Source organism: Chrysochloris asiatica, unplaced genomic scaffold, assembly GCF_000296735.1.
Source record: "Chrysochloris asiatica unplaced genomic scaffold, ChrAsi1.0 scaffold00140, whole genome shotgun sequence".
Taxonomy (NCBI): domain Eukaryota; kingdom Metazoa; phylum Chordata; class Mammalia; order Afrosoricida; family Chrysochloridae; genus Chrysochloris; species Chrysochloris asiatica.
In genome coordinates, this window is record NW_006408658.1 from 298,449 (window position 1) to 305,196 (window position 6,748).

General features: G+C 37.5%; 1 pseudogene; it reads left to right on the forward strand.

The window, feature by feature from the left end:
- Positions 1–2,279: 2,279 nt before the first annotated feature.
- Positions 2,280–2,863, forward strand: LOC102824504 (annotated as a pseudogene).
- Positions 2,864–6,748: the final 3,885 nt, after the last annotated feature.

Below are 6,748 nucleotides of genomic sequence, written 5' to 3' on the forward strand. Positions count from 1 at the left end.
CTCTAATGAGTATTCTGGCTGTACTTCTTCCAAGTCAGATTTATTTGTTCTTCTAGCATGGACTCCTGGTGTGGCACTGTAGAATCAGTACTGGACTGTGAACCACAGGATCGGCAGTTCAAACCAACTAGCTTCTCCTTGGAAACCCTATACAGGGTCGCTCTGAGTTAGAACCAACTCAACAGTACTTAACCACAAGTAGGTCCATGGTAGTTTCAATATTCTTTGCTAACCCTGCAATTCAAATGTATCAATTTAGTTCTAGTCTTCTGATTCATTGTCCTATTTTTGTTCTGCATATGAAGAGACTGAAATTATAAATTATATAATGAAATGTGCAAAAACCTGGTTTGGAAAACCAAATGGGAAGAACACACTCAGCATTTCTCAAGCTGAAAGAAATGAAAAAAAACTTCAAGCCTTGGGTTGCAATATTGAAAGGGAGTCCTGGTGTGGCACTGGACTGGGTTAATGCACTGGATTGAAAGTTTATTTTAACCACAACATCAGTTGTTCAAGCCTACAAGCCTCTTCTCAGAAACCCTATACAGGGCCACTGAGAATCAGAACTGACTCTACAGCACTTAACAACAACAAAGGGCATTATGAAAGGTATACACAGAATCACTATACCATAAAGAACTGATCGATGCTCAACCATTTCAAAAGGTAGCATCTAATCAAGAACTAAAGGTATTGAAGAAAGAAGTCCAAGATTCCTGGAACTGATGCAATACAAATTGAAATATTTCAACAAACTGATGCAGCACTGATGACATATCAGACAAGGGACTATTCTCTAAAATTTATAAAAACCTACAACATCTCTACAATACAAAGACAAGCAACCCAATTTAAAAATAGACACAGGACATGAACAGACATTTCATCAAGGAAGACATTTAGGCAGCAAACAAACATGTGAAGAAATGTTAATAATTATTAGCCATTGTTGTTTCATGCCAGTATGGGGTTTCCAAGGAGGAACTGGTGAGTTTGAACCACTGACCTTGCAGTTAAAACTGACCTTACAAGGCAACAAATTAATCCGCAGCACTACACCAGGATTCCAAAGGGGAAAGAGGTAAACAGTGATAAATACACAACCTTAGATCAATAATGCTGAGGATAGACACATGGACCCAGACACAGGCTGAAAGGGTATGGGAGGAAAAGTGAGAGTGTATTCACATATTTGAATGAGGATATTGGTACATAGGTATTTACGTTTTCTGCCAACACAACTATGAATGTGGTGGAGCATGCTGTGGGTAAAATAACAAAAACTTCTTAGGTAGTATCAGACATCTTGAGCAATAAGCAGCTAAGCCTAGGGACTCAGGACCATGGTCAATTGGCATAACATAGTCCACAAAGAAAATGTTCTATATCCTACTTGATGAGGAGTATCTGGGATCTTAAAAGCTAATGAGCAGCCATATAGCGTTCAGCTATTCATCTCTCCATATGATGAAGAAAGTAAAGTGATGAAAAGTGAAGAAGCTTGGAATCAATTAGTCCAGTGGACATCAGTCTCCATGACTTTGATAGCAGAAAAACTAGTCGGTACCCAGCTACCACTAGCAACTACTGGGAAAGTGATCATATTACAACATTCCAGATAGAATGATAAAATGATAGAAGACTGAGTAAAACAATACTCAAAATTATTTTAAAAAAAGAAAAAAAGACCAGTTTACTGGTCAGAAAGAGATTGGAGGATTCTGAGGCTATGGCCCTCAACAACCCTTCAGGTCTAGAAAGGAACTCACCCTCATGGTCCAAGCAAAAGATAGGTATCTAGTGGGGACAATAACACCAGTGAGGTATGTTCACCATGGAATGGTCAATCAATATCAAAAAAGGGCAACATTTACCTAAGAACAAAGTTACTAAAGGAAGGTGGGAAGAATGGAAATAGGAACCACAGGGAGGAAGTAGGATAAGGGTTATTGCATGGAGGGGATTGTAATCATTGAGAGGAAACTAAGTGAATGATTTGTTGAATGTAAAACCAATGATCTTGTCTGTAAACCTTCACTCAATTCACAGTAAATAAGATTTAAAAAAAAAAAAAAATTATGCAGACCAAGGCTACCTAGGTGAAGGCAAGAAGAGGTGGTTTAATGTAGAGGAATGTTCACTTGATGTTTTCAGGGCCAGATTTAGCAGATCAGGAAAATGTTTTAGGATTAGAATTCTTGATATTGTAATAAGTTTGAATGTAAAAATTATTCCAATTGCTTGCAGAAACAGTGTTCTTGAAAAGTTTTTGAATCATGAATCCTGTTTACAGCCCTGGATCTTCTGGGGTTCCCTATGCAAGTGCTAAAGGAATAGGTTATCCAGCTGGTTTTCCTATGAGCTATGCATCAGCAGAATCTGCCTATTCTCCTAATATGCACTCTGGAGCAAATCCTACCTTCCAAACAGGTTATATTCTGACATACCTTATAAAGTGTCCTATTCCCCCACCAGTGGGACTGTGCCATACTCCTCCTCCCTGAACCCTTATCAGACTGTTGTGTACCCTGTGTGAAGTGCATACCCCCAGAAGAGCCCATATGCACAGCAAATAATGTACTACATACAATCCCTGTATGCTGCTCCCCCTCATGCCATCCACCACACCACAGTGGTGCAACTCAATGGTATGCCAGCAACAGTGTATCCTGTACCCATGCCTCCTACCAGAGGCAACAGGATTACCATGGGCATGGTGGCTGGGACCACTATGGCCATGTCAACAGGCTCCCTGCTGACTACTCACTCCCAACTCCTGTCACCCCCTCACCCAGTCACTGGGCCAACATACCAAGCCCCAGAAACACCTACCTACAGTTACGTGCCCCCTCAGTGGTGATAACCCTGCAAATGTTTGAGGATGGAGCCTTGCAGTCACATCAATGAGGTTTCTCAGCTGGTGTGGCAGGCCTCGTGCTTCCAACCAGGACTCTCTTCTTAATGCTCTCAACACTTAGCTAAACACTATAACATTCTGGCCCAGCAGGTCCCAATACTGGTAGTCTTAAACAAACTTTTTTGAGTTGGTTCTTAAGCAAATCTTGTTTTGTGGACTATGTGGCAATTATTTAACTAACTAATGCACCAGACTGAAAAGCCATTTGAACTGCAAGGTTAGCAGTTCAAGCTCACCAGCTGCTCCTCAGATACCCTATACAGGGTAGCTATGGGTCAGAACTGACTCAACGGCACTTAACAACAACAACAACATAATGATGTAAAGGGACTATTAACTTATTATGAACATATCTAGTCCAATGCAGATTTAAAAAAATAAAAACGAAATTTACTCAATCTCCCTGCAGTGACCGATGCAAAACCATCATATGCAAAATCCAAATGAATGGAAAAGTATTTTACAACTTGTATTATTAATACACTGTTGTAATGTATACAAAGTCTTAAGAGTTAAAAAAAAATTTTTTTTTTTTTTTTTTTATCCAGCACTGGAGGTAGTCACTCATCTATGCCAAGAAATTTGGAAAATAGCCAATTGGCCAACCAACTGGAAGAGATCCAAGTTTGTGCTCATTCTAATGATTGGTGGCCCAATGGAATGTTGAAATTATCAACCAGCATTTAATGATATTGTTAAGAACTTCATTAAAATTTTAACACAAGGAAAATCTTACTGAAGGTAATTCATCATTAATATTACATGCAAGTAAAATTTGCTGAAGCATACTAACAGGGAGCTCTTACAAATTCAAGCTGATTTCTAAAGAGGACCTAGAATGAGAGATATTGTTGATGTCAGATAGATGTTGGCTAAAAGCAGAAAATACCAGAAAAAAATGTTTCCTTGTACTTGATTGACTATGAAAAGTCAACTCAACTGTGTGGATCATTATAAACTATGGATGACATTACTAAGAATAGATATTCCAGAACATTTCATTGTGCCCATGAGGACCTGTATATAGACCAAGAGGCAGTCATTAGGATAGATCAAAGGGATGCTGAATGGTTCAAACTCCTGAAAAGTGTAGTGCTAGGGTTATTATTTTCTTAGGACTTCCATAACAATATGCCACAAAGTGAGTGGCTTTAAACAAGGGATATTTATTACCTCACAGTTCTGGAGGCTAATTAAATTCAGTGTGTCATCAGGACTATGTTCTCTCAGAAGACTAGAAAATGTTCTTTTCTTGTTTTTCTTAGCTTCTTGTAGCTACAGGTGTTCCTGTAGGTGCACAAGACTGTTCTCGCTCTCTTTCTCTTTTTTTTTTTTTTTCGGGGGGGGGGGGGGGCTGTTTTCCTGCTATATATTATAGCCTTAGAAACACTATACAGGGTCACTATGAGTTGGAATAAACTCAGCAACACACAGCCAGCTAGTCAACCAGCCAACAACATTTTACATTCTGTTAGCAATATATGAGGATGACACTTTCTCCTGTCCTCCTCAATACTTGCTATTTACCACTGATTATATTATAGCCATCCTAGTGGGTACCAGGAGTCCTGGTGTGGTGCTGTAGGATAAGCACTCTACCACAAACTTGGCAGTTCAAACTCATCAGCTGTTCCTCGGAAACTCTATTCAGGGTCTCTATGAGTTGTAACTGACTTCACAACACTTAAGATGACATTTAACAACAAGTGGGTGTGAAGTGGTATCTCATTATTATTTTTATTTGCATTTCCCTAATGATGTTCAGCATTATTTTTCATGTGAGTAATGGCTATTTGGAAATCTTTGGATATATATCTATGTATGTCCTTAATTCATTTTTAATTAGATTTTTGTCTGTTTATTGTTAAGTTGGACAAGTTCTTATATTCTTATATGTATTCTAGATACTATGCCATTATCATCTTGTATCCTTCCGCCATACTTATTCAGTCTGTTTGTTAGCAAATAATCCAAAAAACTGGACTGTATGAAGAAGAATGTAGCATCAGAATTGGAGAAACTCTCATTAACAATCTGCAATATGCAGGCGCTATAACTTTATTTAAGGAGCTCTGGTAGCATAGTGGTTACAAGTTGGGTTGCTAACCTCAAGGTCAACAGCTCAAAACTACCAGCAGTTCCACGAGAGAAAGATGAGACTTCCTGCTCCAGGAAACATTTACAGCCTCAGAAACCCTATGCAGGGTCGCTATGAGTCGGCACCGACTCCATGGCACATCACCACCACCAAAATTTTACTTGCTGAAAGTGAAGAGAACTTGAAACACTTCATGATAAAGATGAAATACTATAGCCTTCACTATGGATTACACCTCAACATAAAGAAAACATAAAGATGATACAGGAATGGGCAGTATTTTGTTCTATTATACATAGTGTTGCTATGAGTCAAACTGACTCAATGGCACCTAACAAACATATATATTAAGCAGCTTCAAAAAGTTCCTGGAAAAATTCCATTTTTCTATAAATCTTTTTAAACCTCCGTGTTTGTGTGTGTATGTCTTGCAAATAATTTCTTCCATTGAATACATTGGTTTTCACTTTCTTGACAATGTTCTTTGAGGCACAAAATTTTTATATTTTTATTCAATCTAATTTAGATATTTTTTTATTTTGTTAATATTTGTGCCAGATTCAAGAATATATTGCCACATCCAAGGTCATAAAGAGTTACTCCTGTGTTTTCATAAATTAGTTTTATAATTTTAGCTCTCATATTTATTCATTGATTCATTTTTAGTTAACTTGTGCATGGTATGAGGTAATGGTCCAACATCATCCTTTTGCATGTACATATCTAGTCTGTACCAGAACCATTTCTTGCAAAGATTATTCCTTCCCTATTAATGGTCTCATATCTTTCTTGAAAATCATTTGGTCCTAAATGTATAGGTTTATTTATGGATTTTTAATTCTATTCCAATTGTCTGTATGTCTGTCCTTATGGCAGCAATGTTGTCCTGGTGTGGTGCTATAGGATAGGGAGTAGACTGCTAACCACAATATTTACAGTTCAAATCCACCAGTCATTCCTTGGAAATCCTAAACTTGTTTGCTATGAGCCTTAACTGATTTGATGCACTTAACAACTATGCCAGTAACATACTCTTGATTAAATTTGTGGATGTAAGGTAAAATAAATTACAATGTTTGTCATTTCAACCTTTTTTATGTGTATATTTCAGTGACATTAATTATATTAACCATTTTGAGCAATCTTCACAACTACTCATTTTCAATTTTTTATTACTCTTAACAGAAACTCAGTATCCCTTCAGCAATAACTCTCACTTCCACCATCAATCCACCCTGAGTAACCACTAATAAATTTAGGTCCTATTCTAGATACTTCATATAAGTGATATAATACAATATTTTCCTTTAATGTCTAACATATTTCAGTCAGCATAATACTTCCAAGACTTACTCATGTTGTTGTTGTTAAGTGCTATCAAGCTGGTTCTGACTCATACCAACCCTGTGTAGGTTTCCAAGGAGCAGCTGGTGAGCTTGTGGTTCAACCTTGTGGTTCAAACCCACCTCGCAGTCCAGTCCATTAACTGACAGCATTGCACCATAATTCATGTGTACCATGTAGAATTTCAATTCTATATATAGATTAATAATAACCCATTATGCATATATGCCACATTCATGTAAAAATGATTTTGCAAACTAAAAATAATTGTTGAAGGAAATAAAATAAACCTATATATGGGTTGCTAATCCACCCCAGGTGGGCAGAGTAATTCTACCAGCTTCTTCAATCTGAAATTGATCAAACATGCAGTCAAGATGTATTGA